This window comes from Haliotis rufescens, unplaced genomic scaffold (assembly GCF_023055435.1).
Source record: "Haliotis rufescens isolate VD_foot unplaced genomic scaffold, xgHalRufe1.0.p SCAF_7, whole genome shotgun sequence".
NCBI classification, from domain to species: Eukaryota; Metazoa; Mollusca; class Gastropoda; order Lepetellida; family Haliotidae; genus Haliotis; species Haliotis rufescens.
In genome coordinates, this window is record NW_025964361.1 from 51,481,277 (window position 1) to 51,494,084 (window position 12,808).

General features: G+C 40.5%; 1 protein-coding gene across 4 annotated transcripts in view; it reads left to right on the forward strand.

Annotated features, from left to right (window-relative positions):
- Nucleotides 1-282: 282 nt before the first annotated feature.
- The window catches only part of LOC124111242, a 55,983-nt gene continuing 43,457 nt past the window's right edge, over nucleotides 283-12,808 (forward strand). Inside the window, exons 1-2 of one of the 4 annotated variants that reach the window (XM_046470889.2) lie at nucleotides 283-301; nucleotides 589-702. The gene's annotated coding sequence lies outside the window, so the exon portion shown is untranslated. Of the gene's footprint in view, nucleotides 302-519; nucleotides 703-812; nucleotides 831-12,808 lie in introns of those variants that run through there. The other 3 variants (XM_048387602.1, XM_046470888.2, XM_048387601.1) reach the window with 3 other exon arrangements.

Here is a 12,808-nt window from a genome sequence, read left to right on the forward strand (position 1 = left end):
GAAGAAATAATTTCCGTGTAAAATTATCTGTTAACATGATTTTTCAAGAAGTCAAAATGTTCCAGAGTAGTTAAAGTGATACGAATGAATGCGTCTAGTACTGGCCAGGTGCATCTTTTATTCCGCATGACCTTTACCGCCAGTCCATCCGAGAGCCATTGTGTACCTAACGAAGCCGAAGAGAAAACACTTGAAGAGTTACCATCACTTCTCTTTGTCGCCCGCTTCCTTCCAGCCAATCAAATTTAACACGGTGGCATCTTGTCGAAGATCGATGGCCTAGTCTTTCCACACACGAAGGGTAGGTTCACCATATCTGTAATTCCTTGCGTAAACCAAGCTACTGGAGATGCAACCAACATATCAAACCACAAACCATTCTTGCGCATGTTTAAGAGAATCCAGAAGAATATATAACATGTTGTTTTGAAAGGTTCCGTATTGTTTGTGTCGATATTAAGTACCCGATTCTATTGTTATGCTGTGGATATGATAAATTCATGAGAAGCTTTACATCCAGATCGATCTCAAAATCATTGTGTTTCCGTATCCATGTATATAGTCTAGCGGGTAGAAAATCGATTTCAGGACAAACACGGTGACAGAGACGGCAGGCACTGCTGGGCCGCGTGTTCGGAACCACGTTTGCTTTTAACTGTCCCATAACAGTGGATTTGAAGATAATCAGTGGAGACTATTAAGGTAAAGTTAGAAATTTATGTTGATTATTGTGTTCATGTAGATATTGTGGGTCAGTCAGCTACACGCGTGAGTGTATAAAGAAAACGGTTTGACATTGGAAGCTATGTCACCGCAAGTTAATACCCGCAGTAAGTAATCCTTGTTTCTCCTACTGTGTGATGTACAAGGTACCACTGTTTTCACGCCGTGAGCGTACATCTGGTTGCCTCATCACAAACGTTGCTTTTCCTGTTGTTGTGGACACCTTCTGAAGTCTTGGTTTGGGGCAGGTTTTATATACATTTTTCTGTTACATTATTCTGTATGAAAATGAATGGCTTTATGAGTCTGAAAATTTGAACAAAGAGATTTCAAAAATACGAATAATGACGCCATCTATCACTTCGACACGAGGGACGGTTTGGTATTTCAGTGGATAAAGCTTTCGCTTGTCGCGCCGAAGTCTCTTGTTCCGCTTCAGACATATGAAGCCAGTCTTGGTGTTGACCGCCGTGTTGTCAACAATGACATTTTGAAATGGCAAGGACCGCCTCCGTGGTCTTGTGGTAGAGCGTCCGCTCGGAGAGCGGAAGGTCCGGGGTTCGATCCCCGGCCGCGTCATACCAAAAGACGTTAAAAGATGGTACTTGTTGTTACCCTGTCTGGCGCTCGGCATTAAAGGGCTAAATCAAGGACTGGTCAGCTCGGAGTCAGTATACTGTGTCTGAGTGGGGTATTCATGTTAAACTGCGACATGGTATCTCGGTGGGCTAGCACTATAAATCGGCATCAGTCCGGACTAGAACAAGCAGCCACACAAACACACACACGTACATGCACGTCGCTATAAAAGTGCAATAATATTGGACGCGACGTTAAACCCCATTTCACCTCACCTCACCTTGAAATGTCAAGCAGTACAGTGTAGATGTCATTATGCACTTGTTTTGTTGCAGAGTATCTGAAGCTATGTTGACATATGATACAATTTGAAACATTAAACTCCTTGAATATAATTTTACAGTGGAATCAACGATTCCAGAAACTTGTTACTCTCACATGTAATCACGCGTGGGAGAATTTGGTTAAACTCGCTTTGCATTACTTTAGGTTATGTGTGAGCAAGCTGCCACAGGTCATGCAGGTCTGGGACGTTATCTCACTGTTGTGAAAGCAACAGATATGAGATCTACGGTCGACAACACTCTGCACTACGAATTGCTTGACCAGAGTATTATATCTCCATTGCATTACTGTAGGACCCATTTGCAACTATACTTTCATTTCGTAACTGTCGTCAAGGAGTGGTGGGGTAGCCTAGTGGTTAAAGTGTTGGCTCGTTACGCCTAAGACCCCGGTTCGATTCCACCTTGACTAAACTTTTAATACATTTGGACATGATTTCTCCCGCTCCTCAAAGCTATCTGATAGGATGGTTAAGTGTAGCCTAGTGCCATTCGAATCGGGATAAAATACGAACTGTGGCAACGAATGAGGAAAAGGCACTGGTCGTAACAGAATGGAAAGGCAATGATGCATTGATAATCGAGAATAGGACCCATGATTATCTAAACTGGAGCATCGGTGGCTTCTAAGGCGCCGTAATTCGCTTTGCAGAGTTGCGTCCCTTAGACGTGTCAGGATCGTATAATCGTGGGTTCGATTAACCGATTTGCCCTGATGATGTTTCCACGTTGTTCGGGCGATCATTTTTGTCATGTAAGTGACTCGAATACTTATGGTGATATTGTTCACAAGGACACAGATTACATCGTATGCTCATAGACATGAATGAAAGCCAGATTTAATACCCACGTATGTGTTATGTTACTTTTTGTCAACCTGAACGTTTTCTCATAGGCTGCGATCCGACGACAGTACACATATTGATCATGTATTCATTGGCCCTCGGTATCGAACGAAATCAAACAAATACTACGTGAAGTTTGTTTGTAAACTTCACTTCTCCATGCATATTGTTATTCGCCGCCTGTTGGGTAAACGCCCTCTGCCCACTGCGTTGATTGTGTTGAGGATTAACCGCGTGGCATGCCTCCAGTCCTGAAATTAATTGTCAACAAGAATTAGTTTAATTTATGCTTTTTTAGATTTGAAGGACAATCCGGAAATGTTTCTTTTCAGAATAATTAATTTATTCATAATTATCTTAATGAGTTTATGACATGCATCGACTGAACTCCGAATGTAAGACATATTAAAGAGTGATTTATTCCAAAATCTAAATACAAAGGTCAACTCCTATTTCATTATCGATTTAGTGTAAATTGATATTTCGCATTAAAAAAGGTTTCGTTATTACATAAAAACAATATTATATAAGCTGAGACGAATTTAAGACTTAGTCATGTAGAGGTGTCGCCGAGTCCACACAAAATGCATTAACTGGATTCACTGGAACCCGTCATCATTTCCAAAAAAATTATTTTTCGTTTGCTGAGTTTTTAAATTTTAGCTGGGCTGGTCGCATTAACTTCATAAAGCATGTTGAAAAGCGTATCAATTTTGTGACGCATGAACTTCGTGATATGCTGTCCATGTATGTATTGATACTCAGGTTAGTTGAACATAAAAAAAGGGTTGAGGAACTTGAACTTTTTCTTGTTAATGAAGTAACTATGCCTGGTCGATGGCCACATACATGCATAAAGTTTATCATTTAGATTTGTAAAGTGTGATACCAGCATAACAGCAGTTTGTTTTCTACAAATATTGAAGCATGACTTTCCGTCCAACTTTCTTCAAGGTTGAGTCTTGATGTTAGTTTAGACTCGCCCCTCCTTTTAAAACAAACATTAACACGATCAGGTCAATGAAAAGATCAATCCACGCCACTTTTATGTTCCTCGTTAACTTGTAAAGTGAAGCAGTGTTTGAGTCACCAATCAATGGTCTGTAGTCTGTATTCCTGGAAGTGCCGTTCAACCAACAAGTCTTTACAATAAATGTGTGCGACCAACCCGCTCCTCAAAACTTAAACGCAATAACCTCAAGATCTAGAAACCACTACACATTAGTTTATAAAAAAAATCATAAATCAATTGTTAGTATGTTGCGTAATGTTAAAGGCCTGACACTGGCTATTTTTTAAATGCAACAACACTCGCACGGCATTTTCTAATCATTCTGAGGGCGTGATGGAAAATGCTAAATGTAAAATTCTTTGGAATAGCCCCGTAGACAGCCTCAGACCTCTCCAGGCCAACAAACCTGATCTTGAGATTTTTAATGAATCCAATCAAATCATATACATCATTGAATTCTCTGTCTCTTTTGACACTAACGTGATTGACAAGAATCAGGAAATACATGGTAAATATGCGGACCTCGCTCACGAAATGTCACGCTTGCATCCCAAGTACCAAGTTGTCCGACTCCCCAGTGCTCTCGGTGCCTTAGGTTTGCTACCTCTAATCTGTTGTCTGACATTAGGAGAGTACCCAGGCATTCGCTGTCTGGGGTGCGTGTAGAGGGGCAAGTACCCTGAAGATAACCAGCCTGACTGTGATAGGATCACTCACACCCTTTTTGCATTTAATTATTTTAATCTGTATATAATAATCATAACGATGATAATGATTATGCTTATAATGATAATGAAATACTCTTTAAAGGGTATCATCTTTCAACGTCTTTTGGAATTTTGCGGATCGAATCACCGACATTCCGCTCTCTTGGCAGACGCTCTATCCGCTGGACCACACAGGCTTTGCCAAACTGAGAAACAAAGGTAGTCGATGTGCAGTCTATTCTCAAGGCACACATAACTCCCACAAGGCTACCCAGTGTGTTAACTTAACAATGACGTATATGTATAATTAATAGTATGGAACGTTTAAAAATACGTTTACCACGTATGAAAATACGTGTTATCCAAAGAAAAACATAATATTGTGCTAATATTGAGCAAATATTAATTAAGAATTGACCTTCACTTTGTGTGAGTTCATTGGAGTATAAACCTTCAGAGAGTGAGGGCCAACTGTATGAACGTCGGAGCTTGCGACCTCACACAATGTGAAAGTCGATTCTTATAATTTATTTAACACCATTTCTTACCTCAAAGGATGTAGGCCAAGATCTAAACACAATTGTATTTAGAAGGTGTGACTTCATGTTCACACTGACAGCCAAACAACAACCAGTTATTTTGCGGAATAAAATAGTTCCTCAAAAGGAGAGGTGACATGAGCGTATGGATGCACAACTAGCTCTTCAGAAACATCTTACAAACATGTGTTCAAATCATATCCTCATTAGATGAGAAAGGTCTGTAAAGAACTACCTCAGTAAGTCAGTCACAATGACAGCGCGTCGTAATCCATTTACATCAAGTACAAGACGTCAAAATGGCCGACACGATAAACGTGACGGGAGACATTTCCGAAGTTGTTAATGAACCTGTGGCGGTTACATGTGTTAGTCATCATTGATCAACTGGCCAATCATTGAAAGGTGATTAAAGATGCGTCAAACAGACACTAAGGTAAATTCATAGATTGCTGGAGACTGTCAATGTCAGCCTGGACACGGATCGAGTCGATACTACGATAACTTGGATGTGCATTTCTTCGTTTGGTCATTAGGATGGGCCGTAGCGGGGATGTTCGTGAACAATCATGCAGTAAAGCTCTCTGACTTTTCTCAATGCATACTGAAACGCTGAGCCCAAGATTAAAGGTTCTGAAAGATCAGAAATAACGCTTATGTATGTTTTCGTTTTCCCCAGGAATGTGGAAGTAGTCCGTCAGTGTTAACGTCATTTCAAGAACACTGTCTCGTGTGAAACGTATGAACGTCAATTTCGCGGTCATGTGACCGACCTCTCGTCCAATGGAAAAGCCGTATATCGTGTAAACCTTAAATTAAAAAAATATTTTATGTTGTGTGGCGACATTCAATTGTGACTTCTTGTAGTAATATGACGTCAGACAACATGATAACAATGTTATATTTATAAACCGATGTTATTTCCACTCCCACTTGCGTAAGTGCGCGACCTGTCGTACCACGTGACTAGGTAACTGCTTAAATAGCGGCCATTATCAACAATCACTGTGCACACGACCCCGCCGAGGATTTGCAATATCACTCAAATACACTGAGAAATTAATAGGATGATAGACAGACTGTTTGCTTTATTGCGCATGACAATAATGATAGTTGGTTTAACAGGAATGCAATGGATACTGCAAGCGACGCAAATGCGATGGCACACTATTGATCAAAATTACATACGCGCATTCGTTGTTATCCGTTTAACACATAAGTGGTTCGCTTCGATCCCTGTTTCGGCATGTACCGAATGTTTCAGGTGAACATTTGACTTGCCTTTGCATGTGTTTGTGATGTACTACCGGTGGATCAGGATACGCTAACGTTTTCGCGAACATCTGGTATCATCACTATTAGATAGTGAATCATAAAAACAAAAGTGACAAAATCATTTCAATAGCCACAAAATCCACAGGAATATTCAGCCACATGCTTATGATACAGTCTGGGTGAGTGAGTTGGGTTTCACGCCGCTTTGAACAGTATTCCAGTTATATCACGGCGTATCAGCTTATTAATGTGGAAGGAAAGCCCGAAGTGATGCAGGTCTCAGACGTTTACCACTCAGACGTTTACCCACGGGTATGGTGCTGACAAACCTAGAAACATAATCGGGGAGAATCGGGATTCGAACCCGCAATCATAGGTTTCTAGCGTGCCCAAGGGACGCAACTCTGCACAGCGAATCGCGGCGCCTTAGACGACTGGGCCACCCGTGCCCCCAAATACCATTAGGTGCCCACAGTATTCCTAAAGCACATGTTAGCACCAAATACTATTGTTCATCTAATAACAAGTGAACTGTGTTCCACTTATCTATAATAATAAAGCGACACAACTCTTTCCACATCCAAAAGAAATCTCTGCATAAAGCAGAGTCGAGTGTACGACTCCGACTATATCATGACCATGTCTTTATGAATAACTTTCAAATAGTGATGATACCAGGTGAGCGTATCCTGCCCCATCGTTCGCACCCGTCACAAATACATGCAAAGGCAAGTCAATTGTTCACCTAAATAACAAGGGAACACGGGTACGAGTAAAAGAAGGTAATTGCATCTGACATCATTTTTGTCACTGATGCGTCAAATCTGGAAATATCCTCCACATAAAACTTTTTGAAAGCTTGACTTAACCTTTAATGTTGTAACCTTGATCAAGCAACTTGTGAACAAGAGTCGTATGAACAACTCCGTAAATTTTCTGTAGGTGTACTTCTTTGTATGAGCGTGGATTGTGTTTTATGCCGCTTTAAGCAGTATTCAAGTCTCATGGCGCCAAGGGGACATTGTTCCCATGTGTCCTTCCTCGCGAATTGGGAATTCTGGAACCTCTTGGCTACCTCACAACCCATAAAGGTCCACCTCCGTGGTCTAGTGACAGCGCGTCAGCCCTGAGAGCGTAAGGTCGGTTCGATCCCAGACCGAGTGATACCAAAATACATTAACAAATGGTACCTGCTGTTACCCTGGTAACAACGCTATGCATTAAGATGACACAATAAGGACTTTGTGTGTTTGTGTGTGGTTGTGGTAGGGGCTGGGACTATACTACTGTCGTTAGTCCGGTCTAGTACTAACAGCTACAAACGAACGGAGGCTAAACCCCTTTTCACCTCACCACCACCTAAGGTAATTGGTGTGTGTCGGAATCCCGATCAAGCAATGCTTAAGACACCTCAAAATAATTGGCGGTATGTACACTCATGGAGAAACATAACACGACAGAATTACTTCTTTTACTTTATAGAACACAAATATTGATACATTTCTAAAGGTATTGTCAAAGGTTTCCATGGAAGCCTCCACAGTCGATAGGACCGGACGTCAGTTGATAGATTTATCAGTCCGAGGAGGCCCGAGGCATTAATTATGGGTGATGTGGATAAGATTAACTAATTACACTCTTAATAATCGAAATACGAAGAGACGTTTTTATATGATCAAAACTTTTAATTGGAAATGAATAGATTATTGCGTTTACCTACCCCCGATGTTTAAAAACAGAACAGGTTTGTTCGTGAATAAAAGTAGGTGACATCGATTGCGTTACTTTATACCATTGCCACGTCTTGAAAAACATATAAAAGCAGAACAAGTAGAATTACATCTTTGCTTGATCCTTTGTTCGTTTCTCATGTCCCTGTGCTAGGTGATAGATCCTGTTTTGCACCGATGTGGAGAGATGTGCTTAGAGCAAGATTTGGATCAGGATTACATTCAAGCCCTTAGTAAATCTTTCACAAAGTTGTATGGTGGACGGTCAGATAGCATTGCAAAATGTGACGCACCCGTGACAAAAATGATGTCCGATGCAATTCCCTATTTGGCTTGAGCAATATGTTCACATAGTTTTTCACGTTCACAATTGACTTGCCTTTGCAGGTGTCTATGCTGGGTGTCACCGGATAGGGCAGGATATGCTCACCTCTTCGCGAAGACCCGTTCATAAACACATGTTCATGATACAGTAGAAATCGAACAATGCACTCTTTCAGCATTGGATACATTTTTTCTTCAAGAGTCGCTCTTGTAAATCTTCGTAGAAGAGCATGCTCTTTTGTAGTTCAGGAACAGTATACTGTAGACATCAAAGCATGATGACATGATCCTACATAACACCTGGTGACATGACACCAAACCTGGTGACATGATCCTACATATCACCTGGTGACATGATCATCCATATAGCACCTGGTGACACGATCCTACATATAGCACCTGGTGACACGATCCTACATATAGCACCTGGTGACATGATCCTACATAAAGCACCTGGTGACATGATCATACATAGCACCTGGTGACACGATCCTACATATAGCACCTGGTGACATGATCCTACATATGGCACCTGGTGACATGATCCTACATATAGCACCTGGTGACATGATCCTACATAAAGTATCTGGTGACATGATCCTACATATAGCACCTGGTGACATGATCCTGGCAAAAAAAACACCTGGTGACATGATCCTACATAAAGCACCTGGTGACATGATCCTACATAAAGCACCTGGTGACATGATCCTACATAAAGCACCTGGTGACATGATCCTACAGCGCCTGGCAACATGATCCCCCATAGCCTCTTCATAATCAGCACCTGGTGACATGATCCTACATAAAGCACCTGGTGACATGATCCTACATATAGCACCTGGTGACACGATCCTACATATAGCACCTGGTGACACGATCCTACATATAGCACCTGGTGACATGATCCTACATATAGCACCTGGTGACACGATCCTACATATAGCACCTGGTGACATGATCCTACATATAGCGCCTGGCAACATGATCCCCCATAGCCTCTTCATAATTTAGTCAGCGACATAGGTGATGTATACGACTGTGCCGATCCTTGGTTCAGCATGATCCAACATGCCCCTGGCTAAAACAAGAGCGGTCCCTAATGCATCGGCGAGTTGCCAACTCTGTTAGCTAATGGCTTGCGATAATTGTTTTACTTTTGTGTCAGAATTTCATCATACAGAACAAAATTAAGTATCTGTGGTTTTCCAATTCATTATGCATGATCTGAATATTAATGTCGTTTTCGGTTGGGTTTATATTTTACGCTTTAGTATTTCGACAGTCAGAGTCCCTCTGATCACAGACATACTGGTAGGGGTGTCACGATAAATCGAGATATTGATAAATTGCTATTGGTAAGCACTTAAAGTCAATAAGTCGATTGTTAAATCAGTTTCCGATCAATAGTATCGATTTCAGTTAGGAATATCGATAGTTTCGATTGTATTTACCATATCATGCGATTGAGTCACCGAAACACGCTCGCAAACGCAGCCGAGTGAGGATTAGAGTTAACTGCCCTTGATGCTTAGCAACCGGTCTTTCTTAAAGTAAATGGCGGAGGGTGACAGTCAACTGGAGTTTGTGACAAACTTGGGTGGAAAATCGAGTGTTTGGAAGTCTTATGGTTATCACATTCAAAGGAAACTTCAGTTCCAAGGTTTAATTCATCCCTAAAATCCATCTAAAATGATACACTGAAAACTATCGATAGTTATCGCAATAGTTACTTTCAATATGATTATTTACCGCAATAGTTGCTTTCAAAATCAATAGTTATCGCAATAGTTGCTTTCAATATCAATAGTTATCGCAATAGTGATTTCCAGACCAATAGTCACCTCTACGTACTGGTACACACTTTTTGTGAAATCTTCGAGTACGGGTATAGTGCTGAGAGATGCTTGGAAATACAATCTCGTGATCAGTTCTCAGACTGTCGCTTCATTGGTTTGTTTCATTTGATAGAGAATGAATTTTCTGATACTGGGACGGCTTTTTTTAAAAATCTAGTCAAAGCGACACACTTTATCCACACACATTAATGCAAACGGTTCATCTTCTGGTTGATTTTCCATTTGTATATAAAAGCGTATTCCATATTCATAAGACATCTCTGATGAAAGCAGAATCGATTGTACGACTCTGACTATATCATGAGCGTGTGTTAGTGAATAGTGATGTTATTAGGCGTGAGAGTAGCCTGCCCCATCCATGGCCCCCGTCACAATCACCCGCAAACATAGAGAATTGCATCGGATATCATCTGACATCATATTCATAAGACATCTCCGATGAAAGTAGAATCGATTGTACGACTCTGACTATATCATGAGCGTGTGTTAGTGAATAGTGATGTTATTAGGCGTGAGAGTAGCCTGCCCCATCCATGCCCCCGTCACAATCACCCGCAAACATAGAGAATTGCATCGGATATCATCTGACATCATATTTATCACTGATGATAGTTGGAAAAGTCCTCCACATGTCTACCATAGAACGTTTCGAAAGCTTTACTGACGCCCTGAGTGTTGTAACATTGGCGAAACAACTTTTGAACATGAGTCGTATGACGCACTTTGAAATCTTCGTAGAAAGTGCATGCTGGATTGTTCAGAATGAACCAATGGCATACAGTTGGCAGACGCGTGACATCATGCATCGTCAATGTAAAAGAAACTTAGGATCAATAACATTTTAACTAGCATCAAATGATGTTTCTTTAAACACACCCCACAGCTCAAAATATGTTTGTAGCGTCTTTATAGCGTAACTTCCCTTCAAAACAAAGGCACAAAAACCCATCGTCACTTGTGTTGATGGAGGAGCGGCAGGTGAGAGCAGTTTCCCATTAAGGCTGAAGCAGAGTTTGTTATTTCGTACAACAAATTACTCGTCTTTTCAGACATTTTATGGCAATCAAAATTCCAAATGGATATTCAGCTTATTTTCATATATTGATTCCATATCTTAATGTCTTGAAATCAATATTGGTGAATTATGAGTCCTTGGTATTTTACTCGCTCAGGAGCATTTATTATTCAAAATATGAACATTCCTGGGAATAGCTTAGTAAAACGCATGAGGTCCTATTTCGCGATTCCTTCAAGAGATTCCATCATGTGCTGTAGCTCCATCAAGCACGAACATCCCCATCAGACATTACCCTCATAAAAAAAATCAATACTGCAAATTGTCTATAGTTGTCATAGTAACGTCATGCTTTGTGAGGTTTACCATTCATTTATCTGGTTAGGTTTCAACGCTTGCATGCTTATAAAACGATTTAATCTTTGATAATGATTTCCTGTGATTCGTGATTGTAGGTTACTGACTATGTTCGAATATAGACGGCCAGATATGAACATATGACCTGAAGTATTGACATTGCTGAACAAAATGGAATGCTTATTATTTAATTTTCTATGGATTTACGATTAAGAAATTAACGTACTCTTTACAGGTCCGTTATATTTTCAATAAGCAACCTTGTTATTAGAACATATTGTTATGAATAATAATGTATCGACTGATAATTGATCATAATATGCATATCTGTGCAAAACTCGTTACAATAATTTATAATAGAGGTTTTAATGATATTCAAATTGAGTATACGATCATCTTGAATTAGTTGACAAATTGAATAATGACCCACCGCACTGAACAAATGCTTAATACACAAACAAACATCAGAGGCATTCAAATTGGTATTACAATTGCTATTCAGTGTTATGTTGCAATGAATAATGTATTTCTGTAGAAACTTATTAGTTGGCGTCTGTCAAAGGTAGCAAAAACTCATATGAAGAGGGTATTATTATGAACATGAGACGGATCATTTGCGATCGATAACAAAGTAATAACGTTACGAGTTTGGTTATCGGGGAATATTTGAAATCCTCGCCTGTGCAAGCAGTATATTATGTCCAAATCCACTACAAATGTGTTTATAGTGGAACTACACGCACGTTTTGTCTGACCCAAGCTGTATTTATTGCATGTGCTGCCTAGACATCCCCATTCTTATCTTTTACACAAATATTTTTATATGTTTAAATGTAAAGCCAGCATGTCGCGCCAACATGGCAGCACGTATAAAACCTATAACACAGAGACACAGGTTTTGTGTTGGTTGTTTATCCCCGTGCTCAGCAATGTTCCAGCTGAATGACAGGGCTTTACATGGTCGAGTCTATACCACGGCAACGACCCATGCCGTCGAGGTACGATGATGCGCAATCAACAAATCACCGAGATGGACCACCCGATCCACTATGTCCCCATTCCGCCAAAGAATATGATGTTTGGGAAGGATTCTAACCATGAATAAACCACACATTAACAAAACAAGCAACGAAACACTTTTCAGTTGGTTGTGTTATTTATTGTCAGGGTTAGTGAGTGAGTGAACGTTGTTCTGTACTCGAGCTATGTTATCCTAAATAATCGATCCTGAACTAATGGTTGATAACATGAACAAATGTCTTGCATATTTACCAATCATCATCCTCCGCATTCGCGGTCACGTGGATGGAACGTCTGCCCGAACGTCGGTGGTTCGATCCACGATGTTACCCTGCCTTAGGCTCGGCATTAAGGGCATAGAATAAGAACTGGTCTGCTCAGAGTGTCTTAGTCGGGCATCCATGTTAAACTGCGGTATGATTTCTCAGTGGACTTGCACTATTAAACTGTCATTAATATTAATGCACACACACGCGCGC